Source organism: Symphalangus syndactylus, chromosome 14 (assembly GCF_028878055.3).
Source record: "Symphalangus syndactylus isolate Jambi chromosome 14, NHGRI_mSymSyn1-v2.1_pri, whole genome shotgun sequence".
NCBI classification, from domain to species: Eukaryota; Metazoa; Chordata; class Mammalia; order Primates; family Hylobatidae; genus Symphalangus; species Symphalangus syndactylus.
Genome location: NC_072436.2, coordinates 78,353,861 through 78,379,645, shown reverse-complemented (window position 1 = coordinate 78,379,645; position 25,785 = coordinate 78,353,861). Strand labels below are relative to the sequence as shown.

The following is a 25,785-nucleotide window of genomic DNA, read 5'->3' as shown; positions in this document are numbered from 1 at the left end:
CCTACAGAGCCTGTGGAACTGTGAGTCAATTAAACCCCTTTTCTCTATAAATTACCCAGTCGCAGGTATTTCTTTATAGCAATGTGAGAGCGGAGAAATACACTTGTTTTTGATGACCTTGACAGTTTTGAGGAGTACTAGTCATGTATTTTGTAGACAACTCCTCAATTGGGATTTGTCCAATGTTTTTTCATGATAAGACCGGGGTTTTGGGTCATGGAGAGGAAGGTCACATCATGTCATTTCAACACATCATGTCAAAGGTACATACTATCAATATGTCACTGTTGACATTGACCTTGGTCATCTGGTTGAGGTAGTGTGTCAGTTCCCCCACTGTAAAGTTACTTTTCCCCCTTCCCATACTGCATTCTTTGGAAGGAAGAGTACTATGTGCAGCCCACACTTAAGGAGTAGAGAGTTATGCTGTCTTCCTTGAAGGCTGGGTGTCTACGTAAATCCCTTGGGATTTTCCTGCACAGGGAGATTTGTCAATATGTGTATTTTTGAATATATATGTAGCATTATAATTAGCTGTTATAATATTTTAAGTTCTATTATATACTTAGATTGAGGTTCATTCTTTTTTGTTTTGTTTTGTTATGTTTTTTGGAGATGGAGTCTTGCTCTGTCACCTAGGCTGGAGTGCAGTGGTGTGATCTTGGCTCACTGCAACCGCTGCCTCCCAGGTTCAAGTAATTCTCATGCCTCAGCCTCCCAAGTAGCTGGGATTACAGGCACCCACCACCACACCTGGCTAATTTTTTGTATTTTTAGTAGAGATGGAGTTTCACCATGTTAGCCAGGCTGGTCTTGAACTCCTGATCTCAAGTGATCTGCCCATCTTGGCCTCCCCAAAGTGCTGGCATTACAGGTGTGAGCCACTGTACCTGGCCAAGGTTCATTCTTACACTTAATAAAAATACACATGTCAGACAGTCTGCCTGATGATTTATATTTTTTATAGCTAAGGTCTTGTCAGATCTGAGTAGAGCATCATGTTTTTTAATAATCACAAGAGCTAGCTTTTATTAAGGGCTTACTGTGTCCAGTGCTGTTCTAAGCATGTCATATACTGTATTAATTCACTTAATCCTCACAACTATCCTCTGAGGTGGCAACTATTATTATCCCCATTTTGCAGATGAGGAAACAGAGGCCCAGGGAGGTCAGATAACATGCCCATATAGCTAGAGAGTGGCAGAGCTGGGGGGAACCCTGGCGGTCTGGCTCCAGAGCCCATTCTATAGCAGCCACCTCTGCCCACCCTGGCCTGGCTAGGCCTCAATGCCAGAAACACACCATTCTCTGATCTCCTGGAGGGTAACAGAGCTGCCATTATCCCAGGAGGCAAGGCTGTCCCAAGAACATAGACCAGTAGTAGGGTTGGTTGCCAGCTTCTAGGTGTCGCCTCAAGGCTCCTTGCTACTTCTATTATTATTCTAATAGTTCTGAGCTAGGCATGAGGTAATCTGAGCTTTTAGACCTTGGCCATTTCACTGAGGTTTGCTGTTAGGCGTCAGTTTTGTCATCTAAAACAGCACTGTCCTTCTAGAGTTACTGTGAGGACAGGAGAGAAGTCTGCCAAGCACTTAGCAGGGGCCTGGAGGGCAGAAAGCATTCAGTGATGGGGAGGAGAGGAAAGCTCACAGAGCCTCGGTCCACGTGGCTCAGCTCTGTGCTGGAGCTGCGATGCGGTCCAAAGACCATGAAACAAAACGTGATTTCAAAATAACTCAAGTCTTTCACATGTGTTTCTCACACCGATAAGTGAACGTAGTCCTTCGGAAGACTGCACTTGATTCTCACGGTGGCCACATGAGAGTCACAGTTCTTCTTGCATGTCCCCCTCCGTCTTCTCCCACACATGGCTCTCACTTGCTGCAGGGGCTCCCGGTCTGGCTCTCAGTTTCCGTTTCCTCTGATTTTTATCTCACAAATGGCTGGCAGGGCGGGGCTCCTTCCTTGGAGGGTGGGCTCCAGGAGGAACTGAGGAGAGTGTAACCAGGACCCTCATTAGGGGCCATGGGGGTGGGAAAGGTTGGGAACTCGCCAGTCATTTTTATCCCATCACATGAATTATTATTTTTGGCAGAGGAGAAGTTGCCTGTGTTAGTACCACAAACTGTGGCTTAAAATGACAGAAATCTATTCTCTTACAATTCTGAAGTTTAGAAGTCAGAAAGCAAGGTGGTGGCAGGGCCATGCTCCCTCTAGAGTCTCTAGGAGAGGGTCCTTCTGAAAAAGGAAAAACTTCAGCTGAATTACATTTGAAGGAGTTTAATTGAGTTTAATTAAATGAACAATTTGTGAATCGGGCAGCACCCAAATCAAGCAGATTCACAGAGACTCCGGCGCGGCCACATGGTGGAAGAAGACTTATAGACAAAGGGAAATGATGTACAGAAATTGGAAGTGAGGTACAGAATGGCCGGGTTGGTTCCAGCTCAGGGTTTGCCTTATTTGAACGTAGTTTGAACACTCAGCAGAGTGTGAATGGTTGAAGTACAGCCTCTGGGATTGGCCAAGGCTTAGTTATTGTTACAGGCGCATACTCCTAAGTTAGGTTTTCAATTTTGTCTGACTATGAAGCTAGGTTACAGTTCATCCACAAGGACTCAAATATAGAAGTACAGAGTCCTTCTCACGCCATATATAGTTTGCTTTAACACTTCCTTGCCTCTTCTCAGCTTCTTATCGTTTCTGGCATTCCTTGGCGTCTCTTGCCTTGTAGACCCATCATATTCATTTCTACCTCCATCTTTATGAGGTCTTTTCCCTGTGTATTTGTGTCCAAACTTTCCTCTTCTTATAGGGACACCAGTCATTGGATTAGGGACCACTGTAGTTGAGTATGACTTTATCTTAACTTGATTGCACCTGCAAAGACTCTATTCCCAAATAAGGCCACATTCACAGGTTTGGGGGCCAGGATATATCCTTTGGGGGAACATAATTTAACCTACCCTGTAACAATGTCATATCATTCAGATTGATTCTGAGCTAGCCCATTCCCAGTCTAACATCTCCAAACCTGGTTCCCCTAGACCCTTGAGCTTGTCTGCGACTCTTGTCCAAATGAAGCTGTGAGGCGAGCTGCCCTGCTGACCAATGTCAGGGCCTCCCTTCTGGCTCCAGGCTCTGCACTGAAGTGCAATGGGCCAACCAGGTACTTGCCCAATGCCTTGGGGGAAGCCAAGGAGGGCATAGCCAGTAGGAAATATATTCTACAGAAGTGATCACTTTTCAGTTAAAAAAAAAAAAAAAAAAAAAAGGCCGGGCGCAGTGGCTTTACGCCTATAATCCCAGAGCTTTGGGAAGCCGAGGCAGGTGGATCACGAGGTCAGGAGATCGAGACCATCCTGGCTAATATGGTGAAACCCCGTCTCTACTAAAAAAAAAAAAAAAAAAAAAAAATTAGCCGGGCGTGGTGGCGGGCGTCTGTAGTCCTAGCTACTCGGGAGGCTGAGGCAGGAGAATGGCATGAACCCGAGAGGCGGAGCTTGCAGTGAGCGGAGACCGCGCCACTGCACTCCAGCCTGAGCGACAGAGTGAGACTCCGTCTCAAAAAAAAAAAAAAGTAATTAACTGATATGTTTTAAAGGTATATGTCAACATAATGTTTTATTAAGATTATGAGTGAAATTTTTTCTTCTATGAAGAATCAGTGTGAAGTTATGGTTAAAATATCAATCGCTATGTCATATTGGGAAATAAAAGAGGAACTATTCAATAACTGAAGCTAGGAAAACATCCATATGGAGAAAAATGAAACTGGGCAATGTCAAAGCATGTCTTCACTGTTTATCTTGGTAGAAAAGATAGAGGACTGTCTTTCTTGGACTAAAGAAGGGAAGAGGCCAGGCATGGTGGCTCACACCTGTAATTCTAACATTCTTGGAGGCCAAGGCGGAAGGATCACTTGAGGCCAGGAGTTTGAGACTAGTCTGGGCAACAAAGCAGACCCCATCTCTATAAAAAAATGTTTTAAATTGGCTGGGCGTGGTGGCATGTGCCTGTAGTCCCAGCTACTCAGAAGACTGAGGAAGGAGGATTGCTTGAGCCCAGGAGTTCCAGGCTGCAGTGAGCTATGATTGAGCCACTGCACTGAAGCCTGAATAAGAGAACAAGACCTGTCGCTAAAAAAAAATTTAAAAAGAAGGGAAGAATTCTTAAATTAGGTACAAAAAAGTACCAGCCAAAAAGAGAACAGATTGATACATTATATTATTATTATTGACTATATTAACTATATTATAAAATTGAATATTCACATTCTCTATGACCCAATGTGTGCATCAAGATATATCTATTAGAATACCTTTAGGAGCTCTGTAGATATCAGCAAAAACAAACAAAATCAAACCAGAAACATCCCAGATGTCCACTGACAGGTAAATGAACAAGCAAATTGATATATTCACCCTGTAGAATATTACACAAAGCAATGAACTACAACTACATGCTATACTGTTCTTATAATGTAATTGTATATCAACTACCTAGAACATAATACCTTTCTATCAAGTGTTCTTCATTTATTTATTTTTGAGACAGGGTCACCCAGGCTGGAGTGAAGTGATACAACCTCGGCTCACTGCAACCTCCACCTCCCAGGCTCAAGTGATCCTCCTACCTCAGCCTTCTGAGCAGCTGGGACAGCAGGCACATGCCACCATGCCTGGCTAATTTTTGTATTTTTTTGTAGAGATGGGGTCTCGCCATGTTGCCCAGGCTAGTCTCTAACTCCTGGGCTCAAGCAATCCTCCCACCTTGGCCCCCAAAAGTGCTGGGATTATAGGTGGGAGCCTCTGTGGCTGGCCCTCTAACAAGATTAAAAACAACTAAAACTAAACATTTATTAAGCATTACATTAATCAAATATAATTTAACATTAATTAAACATTAATTAAGGATAACACTAACTATTTTTTAAAGGAAGAAAATTATTAGGACAAAATGGAAGTAAAGGGGTAAAGGGAAGCGCACAGGTAAATGTAAGTTATTGTTGATATTTTAGGCCAGGTGCAGTGGCTCATGCCTGTAATTCCAGCATTTGGGAGGCCAAGGCTGGTAGATCACTTGAGCCCAGGAGTTTGATACCAGCCCGGGCAACACAGGGAGAGCCCGTCTCTACAAAAATAATAAAAATTTTAAAAATTAGTTGAGCTTGGTGGTGTGCACCTGTAGTCCCAGCTATAGCTACTTGAGGTGGGGAGGATCACCTGAGCCTGAAGAGGTCAAGGCTGCAGTGAGCCGTGATTGCGCCACTCCCCTTGGTATCAGCGAAACCCTGTCTCAAAAAAAAAAAAAAAAAAAAAAAAATTAGATCTTGGGTTGGCAGATGTGTTCACAGGTGTTCAGATACATATAATTTTGAAATAAATTAATAAAATAAAAGAAAGCCATGCTAGGAAAAAAGGAAATATCAGTAGTCAAGTGGCTAGGCTGTATGGCATGAGGAGTAGTTAGTCAAAGAGAAGCGCCTTTTCAAATGTGCCCTATCGCCCACCAGCCAGTAGTGGACAGCTCCCTGTCATGGGATAACCTGGCTGTGCTTCTCCTGGAACTTGGGCCTTACCATCTGGGAGTCCCCATTCAGTTGAGAAGCTGCAGAGGGAGTTTATTTCTGTGGCCTTGTAATGGGGCACACCTTCTGTTTGGGAGGGAAGTTCCTTCCTGTTCCAGAGAGATCATGAAGCAGCAGCTGCATTGGCAAGGGCAGAGAAGATGTCCCAGTGATGGCTATTAAGGGGTCCCTCCCTTGCAGAAAAGGATTAGTGTCCAGCTAGCAGAGAAACACTTGCCAGGTACTTAATAGGTTCTACCTGATGTTAGTGGAAGCTCTCCCCAACACACATGCCCACTTAGCCAGGGGAGAAGGTAGCAGGAAGGAAGGAGGCCCCCTGAGTATTGTGACCACAGAGATAGCCTGCCCCTGCAACCACACCCACACACTGAGGTTTCACCAGGGCGTAGGGGAGTGGTGGTTAAAAGACAAGAGAACAGGCAGATATTATTATCTCCAAGTTTTGCTCCAAAATATGAGCTCTGAAAGTGAACTTGAGGACCCATTTCCATCTGTCCCCTACCCCATTCTACTCCCAGGTATAAGTTGCTTACCAAGATGAATAATGAGGGTTCTTTGCAGTTTGTAAAATACTTTTTTAAAACATCATCACATTTGGTCCTCCTTGAAAAAAACCCGGTGGGGGTGGTTATCGTGCTTACCTTTATTTTATAGATGAAAAAACCGAGGCTTGGAGAGGCTCAGCGACTTGTCTAAGGTCATAGACTTGGAGGCAGAGCTGAGAGGAAGGCTTCTGACTCCCTCTTATCCCATGTTCCCAGAGGGAGTGCCCAAAAACATGCTGTCTCAGCAGGAAGCAGCCACTACCCAAAAGCAGAATGGGAGGAAAGGAACAGGGGCCACATCTGGTCCTTACCAACCAGTGCAGAAATGGTGGTATTGGAAGGAGATATTTAGAGAGTGGCCCTCCTGTCACCTGATCCAAAGGCCAGGATTAAAGGAGCTATGTCCTAGTGCAGCAGAGCTCTGTTAATTTGCTTTCTATGCCTTCTGTATAATATCCCTTCGTGCCCCTGGATATGCTGTTTTCTCCAGTGAGTCTAGGGAAGGAACCCTGAGGGATCAATTTCACTGTCATTAAAAAAAAAAAAAAAAAAAAAGTTTAAAAGGGAGACTTCAAAGTTTGATGCTCTAGTTGTTTTTAATCAAGCAGGGATTGCTCATTGTAAAAGTAATTTGGGATAATATAATCAAACAAAAAGTAGAAAAAAGAGTCACACCACCCAGGGATAATCACTTGTCCATCACCAACTTATCCCTGGCAGGGAATCTGCAGACAACATAGCACTGTTACCTTCCTTTGAGGCCTCAAATAATTTCTAACAGAAAGAGGCTGTTTTTGCTTAGGATGTAGAAAGCTGCAGGAGAATAAAGAACAGAACTCCCCAGGCCGGGCACGGTGGCTCACACCTGTAATCCCAGCACTTTGGGAGGCCGAGGCAGGTGGATCACAAGGTCAGGAGATCGAGACCATCCTGGCTAACACGGTGAAACCCCATCTCTACTAAAAATATAAACAATTAGCCAAGCATGGTGGTGGGCGCCTGTAGCCCCAGCTACTTGGGAGGCTGAGGCAGGAGAATGGCATGAACCCGGGAGGCGGAGCTTGCAGTGAGCCGAGATCGTGCCACTGCGCTCCAGCCTGGGCGACAGAGCAAGACTCCATCTCAAAACAAAACAAAACAAAAAAACCAGAACTCCCATCCAAACGGTGAGAAAAAGACGTATAATCTATAAATCATACCTTTTCTTGAACTCGTCAGAGAGCTGAGGTCACAAGGCAATGAAATGAACTGAATTCCAAAGAGTAACTATCCTCCCTGAGAAGAAATAGGGAACAGGGGCTATTTTACCTTTGCCCAGGACTGGCTACATCATTTACAGGTTTATAGGACCCAGTGAAAAATATGGGGAACTTCTGAGCACAGGGCACTGTGTGACTGCACAGCTCGGATACCATGAGGTGGGTCCTGTCTTTGGCAGAGAACAGAAGGAAGTGGTCACCACCAGTGTTGGTAAAAAGGAAGGAACTCAAATGTCTTGGATTCCCAAAGACTGAGTACGGATTAGCATTCAGTTTATTTATTTATTTATTTATTTTTGAGACAGAGTCTTGCTCTGTCACCCAGGCTGGAGTGCAGTGGTGCAATCTTGGCTCACTGCAACCTCCTCCTCCCAGATTCTACTGATTCTCGTGCCTCAGCCTCCCAAGTAGCTGGGATTACAGGTGTGTACCACCATGCCCAGCTAATTTTTTTTTTTTTTTTTTTTTTTGAGATGGAGTCTCACTCTGTCACCCAGGCTAGAGTGCAATGGCACGATCTCAGCTCACTGCAACCTCCACCTCTCAGGTTCAAGCGATTCTCCTGCCTCATCCTCCCAAGTAGCTGGGATTACAGGCCTGCCTCACCATGCCTGGCTAATTTTTGTATTTTTAGTAGAGACAGAGTTTCACCATATTGGCCAGGCTGGTCTCAAACTCCCGACCTCAAGTGATCTGCCTGCCTCAGCCTCCCAAGGTGCTGGGATTACAGGCGTGAGACACTGCACCCGGCGCGTATCAGTTTAGAATGACTGGGAGCCCCAGACAGAAGGGGAGTTTGTCACTACAAGCCCTTTTCCATGGGCCTCCACTAGGTGCTCACGAGAAAGAATGGGGATAGGGTAAGAGCCCCATGCTTGACGGTGCAGGCATTCAAGATGATGCAGGCAGCCCTATGCCAGGGTGTAGCCAAGAAGTGGGTGGGGACTCACTTCCAAAGACTCCTCTTTCAACAAGTAAAAGCATCAAGCAGCTAGAAGAATGGCAGCAAACACTTTCCACCCCAGAGCCACAGGTGTAGAAGCAGAGTCTGGCTGCCTTTAGGAAACAGTAGGAAACTCTCATTCTACATTGGCAAGGGCAAAGATCCACTGCTTCTGGGATAAGAGTCAAAGCAAAAGCTGACTTCTCCTGGGAAAACAGGGGTAGGAAAACCTTCTGGGCCTAGGATTCTGCACCAATATACAGTGGAGGTGTGCGAGTCTGGAGGAGGGACTCTTGCTATGTTGCTCAGGCTGGTCTTGAACTCCTGGCCTCAAGCAATCCTCACACCTCGGCCTCCCAAAGTGCTGGAATTATAGGCATAAACCACTATGCCTGGCCAGAGGGGCTCTTTTACGCCCAAGACCCAGCACAGATTCCAGGACAGATTTTGGTTGCCATGGGGATGGGAAAGGAGCAGAAACTCTGAGAAGGCCTCAACCACAGGGCCCAGGCTCACAGCCTCTGCCTAAGACTGAGGCTGGACCAGGAGAAGCAAGAATGCCCTTAGATCCTACCGTGAGCCTAACATCTAGTAACAAAATAACAGCAATCTGTATTAATCAAAACTTAACTGGGCGTGGTGGTTCGCACCTGTAATCCCAGCTACTGGGGGGGCTGAGGCACGAGAATCACTTGAACCTGGGAGGCAGAGGTTGCAGTGAGCTGAGATCATGCCACTGCACTCCAACCTGGGTGACAGAGTGAAATTCTGTTTCAAAAAACAAACAAACAAACATATCGGCTGTATTAGTAAGCTTTTGCTAGATTGTGCTATGGAAACAACCAACCCCAGAAGCTCCACGGCTTATGAAAACAAAGGTTTGCTTCTTTGTCATAACACATGGCCTTTATGAGTGGGTTTGGCCCTGTCCTATATCTTGTTCATTTTAGGATTCAAGTTCAAGGAACAGCCCCCCTATCTGAAAGACAGAAAAAGGGACATCAGGACCACATGAAGACTCTTTTTTTTTTTTTTTTTTTGAGACAGAGTCTCATTCTGTTGCCCAGGCTGGAGTGCAATGGCACAATCTTGGCTCACTGCAACCTCTGCCTCCCTGGTTCAGGAGATTTTCCTGCCTCAGCTTCCCAAGTAGCTGGGATTACAGGTGCCTGCCACCATCCCCGGCTAATTTTTGTATTTTTTTAAGTAGAGACGGGGTTTCATCATGCTGGCCAGGCTGGTCTCAAACTCCCAACCTCAGGCGATCCACTCACCTCAGCTTCCCAAAGTGCTGGGATTACAGGCGTGAGCCACCGTGCCCGGCCCACATGAAGACTCTTAAAGCTTCTCAGAAATGGCCTATGTTGCTTCTGCTCACATTTCATTGGCTAAAGCAAGTCACTCGCCAAGCCTGATGTTAGCAGGGTGGAAAAGTGTAAGCATCTTGCAGAGAGGAGCAGCAAATAACTGAGGATAATGATACAGTCTACCTCCTGAGCATTTAAGAAACCTTAAGTACAGCATCAAAACATTTTTCCTGGAACTAAAAACATGATTTTCTGATTAAAACTCAGTAGACGTATTCAAAGAGCTCACGGGCAAAGTGGTGATAAAAGAAAAACTTCAGCCAAATTAAATTTAAAGGAGTTTAATCGAGCAAGGAACAATTTGTAACTCAGACAGCCCCCAGAATCACAGCAGATTCACAGAGACCCCCGGCGTGCCTCGTGGTCAGGACAAATTTTTAGACAAAAAAGGTAAAGTGAAGAGGCCAGGTGCGGTGGCTCACGCCTGTAATCGCAGCACTTTGGGAGGCCAAGGTGGCCAGATCATGAGGGCAGGAGTTCATGACCATCCTGGCTAACACGGTGAAACCCCGTCTCTACTAAAAATACAAAAAATTAGCCGGACGTGGTGGCGGGCGCCTGTAGTCCCAGCTACTCGGGAGGCTGAGGCAGGAGAATGGCTGAACCCGGGAGGCAGAGCTTGCCGTGAGCCGAGTTTGTGCCACTGCAGTCCAGCCTGGACAACAGAGCAAGACTCCGTTTCAAAAAAAAAAAAAAAGGTAAAGTGACGTACAGGAATCAGAAGTGAGGTACAGAAACAGTGAGATTGGTTACAGCTCTGCGTTTGCCTTATTTGTACGTAGTTTGAACATTCAGCAGTCTATGAGTGTTTGAAGTATGACCACTGGGATTGTCAAACACTCAGTTATTGTTACAGGTACATACTATAAAGTTAGGTTTTCAATTTTGTCTGACTATTAAGCTAGGTTACAGTTCATCCACAAGAACTCAAATATAGGAGTACAGAGTCCTTCTCAGACCATATTTAGTTTGCTTTAACAGTAGAAATATTAATTAGTAGCCTGGAAGATCAAATGGAAGAAAATCTCAAATCATAGCACAGAACTTCAAAAAGATGAGGGAATATAATCACTATATTATTATCAAAACTTACATCCATTAATATACTTAATTTATACTAACACCTATGAATTAGCTATTATTACTCACCAACCCATGTCACAGCTGAGGAAACTGAGGCTCAGAGGGGTAAGGAACAATCCCAGGGTTGCACAGCTGGTGTTCAGATCCGGGTAGTTGCGCTTCTGTGACTGTGCTGTTAAGTGCTGGTTTGTTGTTGTTGTTGTTTTAAATTTAACTTAATTTTGTTTTAAGTTCCAGGATACATGAGAAGGATGTGTAGGTTTGTTACATATGTAAACATGTGCTGTGGTGGTTTGCTGTGCTGTTAATCACATTTTTTTGCTTCTTAATGCCCATGCAATTTTGCCATGATAAAAGACTTGGAGGATTGATCCAGGAGACCTAATTTAAGAAACAGAAATTCAAGGAGAAAAGGATTGTTGGAGGAAGTACAGGGATTAAATAAATGATGAAGTTGAGATGGGAGGAACACTTGAGTTGGAGGTCAAGGCTGCAGTGAGCTGTGATCAGGCCACTGCACTCCAGCTTGGGCAACAGAGTGAGACTCTGTCAAAAGAAAGACAGAGAGAGAAAGAGAAAGAGAAAATGCTTCTGTGATTAAAAAAGACTTGTTATTTAAAAGGGCTCATTGAACTCCATCCTGGATTGAGAAAAAAGGCACACATCTAGAAATATCCTGTAAAAAGCCCTCAACTTCCAGGATAAAGAGAAATTTCTATAAGTTTCCAGGCAAAAAGAACAAATGACTTATAAAGGAGTATCAGACCTTCCTCAGGCTTTTCATCTACCACAGTGGAAGCTAGAAGATTGCAGAATAAAATGTAATGACAATGAGAGTAAAAAGACCTTGAAAAATTAGCCAGGCATGGTGGCTGGCGCCTGTAGTCCCAGGTACTTGGGAGGCTGAGGCAGGAGGATCGCTTGAACCTGGCAGGTGGAGGTTGCAGTGAGATCATGCCACTGCACTCCAGCCTGGTGACAGAGCGAGACTCTGTCTCAAAAAGCAAACAAAAAAAAGACCTTGGCCTAAGGATCTGACACCCATGCTGACAGGCCTCACTTATCAGGGTGAGAGAATGTTTTCTGTGGATATGATATGGGTCAAAGAGTACTGCACCCACACACTCTACTTGGGGAATTTATTCAAGAAGAGCCTCCGTCCAAGCAACATGTGAATCAATCCCAAAGGTAGTATGTGCTTTAAAAATAATAAATAGGCCGGGCGCAGTGGCTCACGCCTGTAATCCCAGCACTTTGGGAGGCTGAGGCGGGCGGATCACGAGGTCAGGAGATCAAGACCATCCTGGCTAACACAGTGAAACCCCGTCTCTACTAAAAATACAAAAAAATTAGCTGGGCGTGGTGGCAGACGCCTGTAGTCCCAGCTCCTCAGGAGGCTGAGGCAGGAGAATGGCGTGAACCCGGGAGGCAGAGCTTGCAGTGAGCCGAGATTGCACACCACTGCATTCCAGCCTGGGTGACAGAGCGAGACTCTGTCTCCAAAAAAAAAAATAAAATAAAAATAAATAATAAATAAAGGCCAGGCGCAGTGGCAGTGGCTCACACCTGTAATCCTATCACTTTGGGAGGCTGAGGCGGGTGGATTGCCTGAGTTCAGGAGTTCGAGACCAGCCTGAGCAACACAATGAACTGTCTCTACTAAACTACAAAAAAATGAGCTGAGTGTGGCGGTGTGCACCTGTAATCCCAGCTACTTGGGAGGTTGAGGCAGAAGAATCACTTGAACCTGGGAGGTGGAGGTTACAGTGAGCCAAGATCGCGCCATTGCACTCCAGCCTGGGTGACAGAGCAAGACTCTGTCTCAAAAATAAATAAATAAAAATAAATAAATAAATAAATAAGCCAAATGAATCAAAGCAAAAATCTCAGCATAGTGGAATATGATAAAAAGAGGAAACAATAATAGTGAGACATAAGCCTAATACATATCTATTTATCTAAATTTAAATGAATACTGATAGAGCAACTAGGAAATTATTCTATAAATTTGGTTTTATGATTGTGGTGGGAGATTTAAAAACACTCCTTTTAATCAAACCTAAACAGGCCAAAAAATAGTGAAATAATAAAGAAATGAAATATTTCATTAACAGGCCCAATTATAGTAAGTGTTAACTCAATTATAGTAAATGTAAATGTTAATGTTTACAATGATAATAAAGGTTACAATGATAGGAAATGTACTCTATCTGTGGCAGAGGCACCCGGCAGCCTTAACTTAAGCATACCCTGAGCATGACTATGGTCTAAGAAGAAACTGTTTTTGGAGTTACAACTTAAGGAATCCGGGAGCGGCCCACCTGGAGATTCTCTCCCTGTGGTTTGAAGGACATCTGAGCTTCTGGCCCATCCTGTGGAATGCAGGCCACATAGGGGATCTAGGCATTTTGTTTTGGGTTAAACGGAGGCTGCTAGGTGCGTGCTTTTCACAAAGGGTAGCAGTCTTCCTGTCCAGCCCACTGCCACTGGACTGTCCCTATTTGTAAGTGCCCCCAGTAAACCCTTTGTCTCGTTCGCTCTCTCTGGATCTCTTTTTGTCCCCTCAGACACAGTGCCATTCCTACTGGAGTCAGTCGGGGTCTGGCACAACACCCTATGAATAGAGAGAGTGAGAATAAGGCTGCTGTCCTGCATAGAGACCCCACCATCTCAGGGACACCAAATGCTCCTCTCAGGGAACATTCTTCTGCTCACTGACCCTTAAATCAAGATGAGAAATGACTCCTTTGGTTTGCGGTTTTGTTCTCTGTTCAGAGATCTCCCAGAGAAGTCTTTATTTTAAACTATGGCCATCACCTTCCCTTCAACAGAAATCTGCTTGCTAAATTCTCTCCTGAGAAGAGATTTAATAAGGGATAAATGGGGAGAGTATAAATTCAAGGGAAGGGTACCTAAGGGAGTGAGACAGGTGGGGAAAAGACCCTAAAGCTATTAAAAAGGATAGTTCTGACCCACCTCAAGCCCACCTTGCCTGCCTCCCAGGCTGGGGTACATACTCCCGGCCCTTCTCTCTCTGCTCCCATCTCTTCCTGTTCTTCCTTATCATCTCTCCGTGCCTACATTTCAATTGTTAAGTTAATGGGGGATGGGACAAAGCATTTCTTGTTCCGTCAACCTAATTCCTGAGAGAAGCAGCTGCTACTTAAGGAATTTCTCAAGCTCAGAGCATAATTAAGTGTGACTTTTAGCCCTGAAAAAAAAAAAAATCTGAATTTCAATTTGGGAGCTCCTGAGCGAGCAGTCTCCTTGACATTTGAAAGCTCCAACCTTATCTGGAGCAGCCCTTTGGAGGCTGACAGACCTTGTTGAACTTGAGCCATTTCGGAACCCACCGTAGGGTTATTTTTCATTCCTGTTTTTCAATTACACAGCAGCAGAAGATTCAATTAGAATGTGAGGGCTTTTCTTCATTAATCCATAGAAGCTTAAGTGACCATATTTTACAGAGAATACAGTAAAATAAATATTGCACTGGATTTCTTTCTTATGTTAGTTTCCTCTTGCTATTATTAAAATGCGAGGAACATCAAAATCCAGAAGCCTCAGGGTTCACTCAGGTGGCAAAACCTCCAGAAGCATCTCGTCCCACTGCTTCTCTGCTCTGCCGTGACCTTTGAGAGCCTCGGTTTTTACCCAGCTGTATCTGTTTCTAGCCTCTTCCCCTAGCACATTTGTATATGTATTACAAGAATAATCTCACTGTGGATGTCAGTATTTTTCCATTATATCAATTGCTCCACTTGGGTGCGTTTACACAGACATACCATTTTTAAAGTAAAAAGCATTGTGTCAGATATCTTATACATATTTTTCTCTATCCTCACGCAAACATGTAAGCTTGGTATTATTATTCCCATTTCTCAGATGATGTTCTGGTTATCCATTGTATCCATATGTACCATGTTTTGTTTATCCATTCATCTGTTGATAGATATTTGGGTTTGAGAAAGAAAACATTTTTGCTGGGCGTGGTGGCTCACACCTGTAATCCCAGCACTTTGGGAGGCTGAGGCAGGCAGACCACCTGACGTCAGGTGTTCAAGACCAGCCTGGCCAACATGGTGAAACCCCATCTCTAGTAAAAATACAAAAATTAGTCAGGCATGGTGGTGCATGCCTGTAATCTCAGCTGCTCGGGAGGCCGAGGCAGGAGAATTGCTTGAACCTGGGAGGCAGAAGTTGCCGTGAGCTGAGATCACGCCACTGAAATCTAGCCTGGGCAACAGAGCGAGGCTCTGTCTCAAAAAAAAAAAAGAAAACATTTTTATATGGGGAATGTGAGCCCCCTTTAACTACCAGGCCCAGAGAGCACTGAAATGTGACTGTGTGTGACAGCAATCATTCTCACTCCCCCTGTAAGCCAAATAATTACCTCTTGAAGCCACTTACTATGCAGGCTCTAGACTAACTAATGCCAAGTAGCCATAAAATGCCCCATGCTAAACACCATAACTCACACTCTACATTTCAACTACGCATAGGCAATTGCTAATCAATGTTGTTTCTGCAAACCAGTGAGAATTCCTGTCAAACAATTTTGTATCAGCCCATTTCTTGTTCTCTTTTGCCTTTAAAAACCTGCATGTAACCAGTGCGGAACGGACCACTCCCCAAACCAATTTGGAAGCCAATTGCCCTCAACCTTGGCCCAAATACACTGTCTACATTCATTTTGCCTCAGATTCCTCAGGTCAACGTTTTGTTTCCATCTCTTGGCTACTGCAAATAATTCTGCTGTGAACATGGATGTACATATATCTGTTCAAGTCCCTGCTTTTAATTCTTTCAGATATATACTTAAAAGTAGAATTGCTGGATCCTAACAGTAATTCTGTCTAATTTTTTGAGGACCACCATGCTGTTTTCCACAGTAGCTGGACCATTTGACATTCCCACCAACAATGCTCAAGGATTCCAACTTCTATGCATCCTTGCCATCCTAGTGGGTATGACGTGGTATCATCTGCCGCTTTTGAATGGTAAATGCCTAAGAGAAAAAGCAGCCCCCAATGTGAGGCTCACCTCCCTGGGCTTCCCTTCTCCCTGGGATCTTGGCCCATCAAGTCCTCACTGCCTTTGGTAGTTCTCTAGTACATTCACACCTATTTTAAGAACATTTTGTCCAGCTTAGAGTTGTACTCACTAGGAGGTTGGTTGAAACAAGCCATTGCTGCCCCTTCCATACTTCTGGAAAAAAAAAAGATTACTCTCTAACTCCTTGCATCATGGGGCTCTAAGAAAACCTATAAGGTCATTTTCTTGTATGTGGGTTTTGTTGTTGTTGTTGTTGCTTGTTGTTTGTTTTATGTAGAGATGGGTCTGATTCCCAGGCTGGTCTCAAACTCCTGGGCTCCAGTGATCCTCCTGCCTTGGTCTCCCAAAGTGCTGGCATTACAGGCATGAGCCACCATGCCTGGCCCTATACGGTCATTTATATGTGGTAATCATCAATGCTTTTGCCAAATATCCATTTTAGTTTTATCCCCTTCTGGGCATACGTCAGGATTGTATTTCTTGGTGTCCTTGTGATAGGGCAGAGCCACATAGCCAGTCCTGGCTGGTGATTTTCTTTGGCGGATGATGTTGGAGCAGCAGTGTAACTGAAACGCGTGCCAGTCACTCGCCACCTGCAGGGTCCAATTCACAAGAGTGAGGTCTGGTCTAAAGAAAGTGACTTCATTCCAATGTTTAGCTTAGGGGAAGTACAGGCTCCTGCCTTTAAGGGTATTGCTTCACTTTTGGGGCAGAAAGCAGGGAATTTTAAAGGGGATTTGGCATGAATGGCATGCATGGGAGGGAATGAGCAGGTGCAAGGTCTAAGTGACTGACTTTGGTGCCTTATCTACCAGGTGGTCAAGCTGGTGCCATTGCAAGTCGTAAAGTGGCCATTGCCTCAAGATCCCCTCCGGGTGGGAGACAGTTCCCTGGGGGCGTACTTTAGGTTGTAAATTGACTGTTGTCTCTCAGGTGATCTCTTGATGGAAGAGAGCTCCCACTCTGGAGCTTCTAAGTCAGCACATAGATAAGCTTGCTGTGCAGGGAGTGTCTTAAGGTCTGTGTCCTTCTGCACACTCAGGGAAATCCATTTACCTTTTGCAGCTCCTGGAGGCTGCCATATTCCCTGGCTGATAGCCCCTTCCTTCTTCAAAGCCAGCCACGGCTGGCTGAGCCTTCTTCATATCATATCACTCTGACACCCACTCTTGTTAACAAAACACCATGAGGTCCACAGAGAAAGGAAAGGAGAAGACTTTATTTTCAGAGGGAGAAGCAATCGTGGATTGAGGAACATAGCTTCCAGGGACAACCAAAAGTACGTGCCCTGCAGAAGGAAGGGGGAGCTGGTATATGTGTCTTACAGGGCCAGCCTTACATGCATATTGAGCAGGGTTGGGGACATTCTATGAATATTCTTGAGGGATGGCTGGCACGTGCACAGTGGGTAAACATCTGTAACATACATTCCGTTCACTTTGGGGTTTTAGGCATTAAAATGAGGTAGAATTTGGCTCTTGATCTCAAAAGGTAAACTGTAGTGCACAAAGACATTTTGTGCACAGTCTCTGTAAGCTAAATGGCTGCAACTGGCTTGAGGGCTGCAGCCATTTATCAATAAAGAAAGTTTATAAGACCAGTCCTCTGTCCAATCAGAGTTGTGGTGGGGAGGGAGGGGAGATTGGGGACTGGGTATGCAGGAGGCGAGTGCGGGTGTTGGGTCGGCTAGAATCTTGGGGTCATTTGGGAAATTTTCCAGCTATAGTTGTTTGGGCAATGATTTTCAGGAACTGGTTTCTTTTTAATTACGGGAAATAAACCTTATGGCCGTTAACGACACTGGGATTCGTGACTAATCCCCGATCCTGCTGGCCATGAGATTCTGTTTTTGGTGTGTCTCATTTTAGCTACAAGGAGTCCACTTTGTTTGTTGGGAGTATATTTTAACACTCTTTTGCCTCCCTCTTCCACATTTAGGATCTGTTAGGAATGCAAAATGCTTGTTCCCTGGTGTCATAAAGAAATAGCACTTGAACATAAATTTAATTCTATCAGCAAGGCAATTTTTACTTTCTGCAGAAAGGGTACACTCGCTAGCCGTCTTGCCATGAGAGTATACTGAACAAAGGAAAAGCAGACATATTTATCCCTTATGCATTTGGGTCGTCCTTACTGCTGCGTCCTGCATCCACTAGCTGGAGCCAAACCTCATAGTCTAAACTGATACCTGATTTGCTAACAACCTAAAACTTTCTTAAATAGGTAAAGGCAAGGGGGAACAAAGGAAAGGAGGAAGTTGCTTACAAAAGATTTAAAGAAGCGATAACATTTCCAAATAAGGAAGGGGCATAGGCTGTGAGCTGGAACGTGTCTGTGAGCATGTCCAACAGCTATATGGGATAGGGCTTAACAAAGAGTTATTAGCACAAATCAAGGAGGTTTGAAGAAAGTCTTCAACAGAAACTATTATTTCTAACACTTATGCTTTATTTTTTAACAAGAAGGGAAACTTTGAAGAGGAAACTTTTTACTTTCTATAAATCTTTATGATTACATTGGGCCCACCTGCATAATCTAGGGTGCCCTTTCTATTTTAAGGTCAAGGGATTGGCAACCTTAATTCCCCTTTGCTATGTACTTTAACATATTTTCAGGTTTTGAGGATTAGGACTTGGGCATCTTTGGGAGGCCATTATTCTGCCTACCAGGGTCACTCAGCTTTGCCCTGTGATAGGAGATGGTGGTAATAACCATGATGGTAGTGGTGGTGAGGCTCATAATCCTGATGAGTCTTGCTTGAAGCTATAGGTTAGTACCTTCCTGATTTTTACATAGTGGGTGTCCTACATTTTCCAACCTTCCAGAATTACCCTTTACTTAAATAATCAAAGAAAAGAACATGCTTTGCAGCCAGAGGAATTCTAGCTCATTTCCAAATTGCCAAGAATTCCTGGAAGCACATCCACCCTCACAGTCACTGGCCTCCTCCCACTCTGCTGCTCCCAGCTTCTCCTGGATCTCTCTGGCTCCTCCATCACAGGCTCTGCATACCTTCCACTTCCTCTGAGATTTTTCCTCCCAAACAGGGACTTCCCATCATTCTGGAGACAGGGCTACCTGGAGAGATCAAGGTTAGAAGGTTTTATTAACTCCACCAAAGGCCTGAAGATCCTTGTAAGGACTTTAAAATACAGGAGGGGAGAACTTCATTTAGTACTTAGTACAGAGAAGTTCCTGAGTCCTTTGGTTACACCAGTGTCAAGGGAGGCCTTTACTTAAAGTCTCCTTCCTTGAGCCAAGCTTAAATTCTCTTCTCTGAAGCCCCAGGCCTCAAATTACTCCTTCTAGGACCACCAAAGGAAACAGAAACCCTTAAATATTGACTTTATTATGCAGAGCATTATAGCTCCTTTGGTCTCCAAGAGCTTACTTCAGCCTGATCTCAGGGCCATACCTTTGCATAACCACAGGGCCCATTAAGACGTTTTTCCCAAACAAAAGATACATTCTTTCCCAAGATGAATTCTTCTCCCACTCTTGGAATGCACAAATGCTGCAGTTGAAAAGTACAACAAAGCAAAAACAGCTCCATTTATTTCTACTTCCATTATTTACCACAGAAACAAGTAGTGTTAGTATGTGTGTTGTGGTGCAAAAGACTGAGATTTTATATCACAACACGCATACCAATTGTATTAGTCCATTTTCATGCTGCTAATAGAGACATACCTGAGACTGGGCAATTTACAAAAGAAAGAGGTTTGATAGATGCACAGTTCCACATGGCTGGGGAGGCCTCACAATCATGGCAGAAGGCAAGGTGAAGCAAGTCACATCTTCCATGGATGGCGGCAGGCCGAGAGAGAGCTTGTGCAGGGAAATTCCTCTTTGTTGAGCCAACAGATCTCGTGAGACTTATTCACCATCACGAAAATAGCATGGGAAAGACCTGCCCCCATGATTCAATTACCTCCCATGGGGTCCCTCCCATGACATGTGGAAATTCAAGATGAGATTTGGGTGGGAACACAGCCAAACCATATCACCCATGCACGCACGTGACTTAACTAAAAGAAAAAATACCTATTCCTACTATTTGGGATACACACCTTGATATTTTCCATTCTTTTCAAATTTTAAAATGCTAAACATGATTTATGGAGGAGAATAAAATATGCCACCCTAAAGTATGAGCGTATGAAACCAGATTATGCCACTGTAGGGGAGTGAAAATGATTTCCTTCCACCCTTCTAGGTCCCTTGGCTGGGCTATGAATTAATTGGCATAAGACAGATTAACAGGAGAAAAATATTTAATTATGATCATACGCACAGAGACCCACAAAATATGACTCAAAGAAAGACTGATGATTGGAGCGTATATGGCATCCTGAGCTACAGAAGGGAATGGGGGCTTGCAGCTTCTGCGGGTGTGGTGGCCACACAAGTTATGAGAGAATGAGGGGAGGAAATGTATGGTGAATACAGGTCTTCTTGTTATGCAGGTAAAAGTCTCCCAGGTTGGCCGGTTGGTGGCTCACTCCTGTAATCTCAGCACTTTGGGATGCCGAGGTGGGCAGATCGCCTGAGGTCGGGAGTTTGAGACAAGCCTGGCCAACGTGGTGAAACCTTGTCTCTACTAAAAATAAAAAAATTAGCCAGATGTGGTGGCATGTGCATGTAGTCCCAGCTACTTGGGAGGCTGAGGCAGGAGAATCTCCTAAACCCAGGAGGCAGAGGTTGCAGTGAGTCGAGATCACACCACTGCACTCCAGCCTGGGTGACAGAGTGAAACTCCGTCTCAAAGAGAAAAAAAAAGTATCCCGGGTAACAAAAGTTGGCTGGAGCAGCCCTCAGGAGAATAAGTGGTTTCTGTTTGGATGTGACACCCAGGCTCTCTTGTGTGATCCCAGTTCATCTTTCCTGGTGGATGAGATTCCCGGGGAAGGGAATTCCTGGGATTCAGGACCATTGAGTTCCCTTTGGAGGATGGTCTTTAGGTAAGGGGAACTCAGAGAAAGCCTCTGCCTGTTTTTCTGTTTCTCTATTCGTCATGTACCCTCAGTTCAATGTAATCAGCACACCAAGGCATCATATTCTGGGGGTGGCACTCCCTGAACTCCCTCACCTCCCCCCCGCCAAATATGCCATTTTGGCATAAGGATTGTTTGAGCTTGAGCCTTTTTTTTTTTTTTCTTGAAACGGTCTTGCTCTGTCACCCAGGCTGGAGTGCAGTGATGCAATCATAGCTCACTGCAGCATCAAATTTCTGGGCTCAAGTGATCCTCCTGCCTCAGCCTTCTGAGTAGTTGGGAATACAGGTGCATGCTACTGCACGTTTCTTCTATTTTTCTGTAGAGATGAGTCTTTGTTATGTTGCCCAGGTTGATCTCACACTCTTGGACTCAAGCGATCTTCTTGCCTTGGCCTCCCAAAGTGCTGGAATTACAGGTGTCAGCCACCATGCCTAGCCCTAAGCTGATTATTTTGAGGAACAGCAGACACAGGAGAGGCTCCAAAACCAGTATAAGTTGCCCTTTTTTTAGGGAAATTTACATTTCTAAAGTAACTCCCCATTTGTAAGGATGTCTCCCTCTCTGCACCAGGAAGAAAATGAAGACTCTAAATCACAAGACTTTTATCAATGGAGAAAGCACTGACTTAAATCTGCCCAGCAAACCATACCCTTGTTTACTGTACTTTTCCTGGTCACCTTCCCATAACTTGCCTTGCCCACACCCTTCTGCCTTTGTTAGCTAAAGAATGTATTTAAGCTCAGGTTTTAGCCACTACTCTTCCCTGAGTTTCTCCCATTTGTATATAAGATCTGCATATTAATAAACTTCTGTTTGCCGTTCTCTTGTTAATGTATCTTTTGTAACAGGAGCTTGAGCTGAGAACATAGAAGAATAGAAGGAAATATTTTGTTCTTCTCTTACACTCACTAAATATTTTTCATGACCTGCTGATAGCTCATAACCTGTACATTTAAAAGCATTGCACTAAGCAGAATACCCTTTTATCTCCCCTCCCAGGGCTAAGTATTTGTGTAATGCTTTAGTGTCTACAAAGCATGTTTTAAAGCATACATTATCCCATTTAATCCTTGCACAACCCCAAAATGGGAATAATAACTTTCCTTTTATAAATGGGGGGAAATGAGGTCTAAAATGTTGGAGCAGCTTGCCAAAGTCATGCCCCCAGAAATGCAGAGTTTGGATACTAATCTCTGAATCTAAATCCAGGGCTCTTTCACCAAAACCAGACTCCTAGTCCCACTTTATCAATACCTTCAACTCTTATGGTTTAGGTTAAACTAGACAAAGTAAGCTCTTTTTGCGTAAACTGGATTCTTAGTGCTCACAAAACCTCAGAATTCTTTGTGAGCCTGGAGTTTGCATACCTGTCCTGCCTTCCCTTCCCTTAGCCCAGGTGGTCTGGCAGAGCTGGGAAGGTCTTTGCAGAGTATAAGGTGTGCCTCTTTCCCCACAGGGCAAGAGGCCTCTACACCTACCTGGGGCTTCACTGTGGCTGGCCTTGGGTTTGAGCCCTGCCTTTGAACACAGCAGGGGGACACAGTCCCTGCCCTGGGCTAGAAGTAGTTCATTCACGCTGCTGTAACAAAATACCATAAACTGGGTAGCTTATAAACAACAGAAATGTATTTCTCATCGTTGTAGAGGCTGGGAAATCCCAAGATGAAGATTCTGGCAGATTCAGTGTCTGTTGAAGTTCTGCTTCCTGGTTCATAGATGGCGCCGTCTCGATGTATCCTCACTTGGTAGAAGGAGTGTTGATGAAAAGAGTCCAACTCTGTCAAATATTTGAAGAGATTTATTCCGAGCTAAATATGAGTGACCCATGGCCCATGACACAGCCCTCAGGAGGGCCTGAGAACACGTGCCCAAGGTGGTCAGGGCACAGTTTGGTTTTATACATTTTAGGAAAACATTAGTGTATTAGTCCTTTTTCATACTGCTATAAAGAACTGCTTAAGACCAGGTAATTTACAAAGGAAAGAGGTTTAATTGACTCACAGTTCAGCATGGCTGGGGAGGCCTCAGGAAACTTATAATCATGGCAGAAGGTGAAGCAAGGCACCTTCTTCACAAGGCAGCAGGAAGGAGAAGTGTCGAGTGAAGGGGGAAGAGTCCCTTATAAAACCATCAGATCTCATGAGAACTCACTCACTATCACAAGAACAGCATGGAGGGAACTATCCCCGTGATTCAATTACCTCCACCTGGTTTCTCCCTTGACATGTGGGGATTATGGGGATTACGCTTCAAGATGAGATTTAGGTGGGGACAGAGCCTAACCATATCAATGAGACATCCATCAAATACATGTAAGATGTACATTGGTTTGGTCCAGAGAGGTAGGACAACAGGAAGCGGTGGGGGACTTCCAGGTCATAGGTAGATTCAAAAATTTTTCTGATTGGCAATTGGTTGAGAGTTAAGTTATTGTCTAAAGACAGGAATGCCTGGGATAAGATAAGGGGTTGTAGAGGCCAAGGTTTTATCATGCAGGTAAAGCCTCTAGGTAGTGGGCTTCAGAGAGAATAGATTGTAAATGTTTCTTATCAGACTTAAAAAGTCTGTTCTATCAGTAATTCCAAAAAGGAGGAGGGTATAGGGAGGCAGCCTGACCCCTCCTTCCCATCATGGCCTGAACTAGTTTTTCAGGTTAGCTTTGGAATGCCCTTGCCAAGAGGAGGGGTCTGTGCAGATTGTGTGGGGCTTAGAATTTCATTTTTGGTTTACAGGAGCAAGGTAGCTCCCTGGGCTTCTTCTATAAAAGCTCTAATCCCACTCATGAGGGCACAGCCCTCACAACCTAATCACCCCCCAAAGGTCCCCCTGAGCCACCTCCTAACACCATTACCTTGGGGGTTAGGATTTTAACCAGAGAGGAGGAATTTTGGGGGAACACAAATATTCAGACCTTGGCACTCAGGAAGCTGGGAAATGATACCAGGTACTGGAGAGGGAAAAATGGCTTTCCTCTACCCTTCTGGTTCATTGGCTAGGCTACTAATTACATTGACATTAGACAGATTAACAGGGGGAAAAACATGTTTAATTCCATGCATACACATGGGGGACCCACAAAAACAGGAGAGTCACAGGAGGGCCAAATGATTGGAGGTTATATAGCATCCTGAGCTACAGAAAGGAACAGGGGCTTGGGGCTTCTGGGGGTTACTTTACACAGATGAAAAGTCTCTCAGGTAATAAAGCTTGTCTAAACAGCCTTCTTCCTAATACAGATATGTTTACTAAGGTAAACTTCCTTTATAGATGTAATTTTTTTTTTTTAATAAAAAGAAAGCTTTTCAGAGCTACCCCTCTGTCTGCAGTTTCTCAGAATAAGCAGCTCAAAATATACCAATGAAGTATATTTTGGGGTGGCATATTCAGGTCTCCTACAGTAATATTTTGGAGTGGTGTGTCCTGAGCCCCAACACAGAAAGAGCCAGCCTGAGGATGAGTGGCTTTGGGTGGGGGGCTGGGAAAAGGTCAACTGAATGAGCTGAGGATAGGGATGGGGTATCACATATCCAGGAAATGCTGAGCACTCTGGGGGAAGGAAAGAAAACCTGGGGGCTAGAAAGCATGTCTACCAGGCGGGGCATGGTAGCTCAAGCACTTTGGGAGGCCGAGGCGGGTGGGTCATCTGAGGCCAGGAGTTCGAGACCAGCCTGGCCAACATGGTGAAACCCCATCTCCACTAAAAATACAAAAAAGTTAGCCGGGGGTGTTGGTGTGCACCTGTAATCCTAGCCACTTAGGAGGCTGAGGCAGGAGAATCTCTTGAACTCGAGAGGCAGAGGGTTGCAGTGAGCTGAGATCACGCCACTGCACTCCAGCCTGGGCGACAGAGCAAGACTCCGTCTCAAAAAAAAAAAAAAAAAAAAAAGCATGTCTACCAGTTTTCAAGTTGATACACTGCCTCTCCTTCTTATTCTCCTGCAATTCTGCTTCCATGGGTTTTCTACATGAGGCAGTGGTTAGGAGGAGTTTTGCAACATTTCAAACAAATGAGCTTTGTGTTGTAGGGAAGGAAGGCTATCTAAACACTGATATGTCTAGAGAGACTGGTGAAGAAGAACTTTTTCAAATGGGCTGCCAGGCTCTGCAAGCCAGAGAGCTCAGAGAAAAGCTCATCAGGCCCAAGAGGGAACTCTCTCTATATCCTCAGGACCCAGCCCTAGGTACCCAGGGCAGCATTCTCTTCCCACCCAGAGAAGCCAGGGTTCCACAGAACTGAGCCTCCCTCCAGCACTAGCGGCTGGTGAGGGTTGAGGATTACCCGTATTTCATCCAACCGGAGACACCATCCACTGTAAGCTGCACTGTTATTTTATGTACCATTATGCAAGAAAAAAATGTCAAATATGGAGACACCATTAAAAGCTGGGATGCTATAAGAAAATAAGTCTTCCCACGGGAGTGGCAGGCTGGAAATGCGCACGTCACAATCCTGACACTGTGGAGGGAGGAACGACAATTCTCTTCTGAGAATTTGAACCACAAGCCTGTGCTCATGCAGATTTGAGGTCTGAATTCATGCTGTCAGTGTGGTCTGAAAAAGTGAAGCTGAAAATTAATTTAAGGTGGTCTCAGGTTGGTGGTGACCTGGAAGTGACTGGCAGCTGTGCATCATTTCAGGGAGAACTCAGCTTCGCATTGCAGGACGCCACTGATTTTAAAACACATCCTGGTTTCAGTGATGTTAAATATGAAGAAATGTGTTGCTTAAAATTAATGATGAAGGGGGCCAGGCGCGGTGACTCACGCCTGTAATCCCAGCACTTTGGGAGGCTGAGGTGGGTGGATCATGAGGTCAAGAGATTGAGACTATCCTGGCCAACATGGTGGAACCCCGTCTCTACTAAAAATACAAAAATTAGCTGGGCATGGTGGCGCGTGCCTGTAGTCCCAGCTACTTGGGAGGCTGAGGCAGGAGAATCACTTGA

At 44.7% G+C, this 25,785-nt stretch overlaps 1 protein-coding gene and 1 long non-coding RNA gene across 10 annotated transcripts in view; one reads left to right on the top strand and one right to left on the bottom strand.

Annotated features, from left to right (window-relative positions):
• The window catches only part of B3GNT2 (UDP-GlcNAc:betaGal beta-1,3-N-acetylglucosaminyltransferase 2), a 238,288-nt gene that overhangs the window by 113,040 nt on the left and 99,463 nt on the right, over positions 1 to 25,785 (top strand). The gene's annotated exons all lie outside the window — the stretch shown is intronic.
• On the bottom strand, positions 17,530 to 19,679 carry LOC129462367 (uncharacterized). The gene is made up of 3 exons (XR_008650830.2): positions 19,533 to 19,679; positions 19,258 to 19,356; positions 17,530 to 18,920 (listed from the first exon to the last, which is right to left on the bottom strand). It is a non-coding gene; the product is annotated as an uncharacterized lncRNA (long non-coding RNA).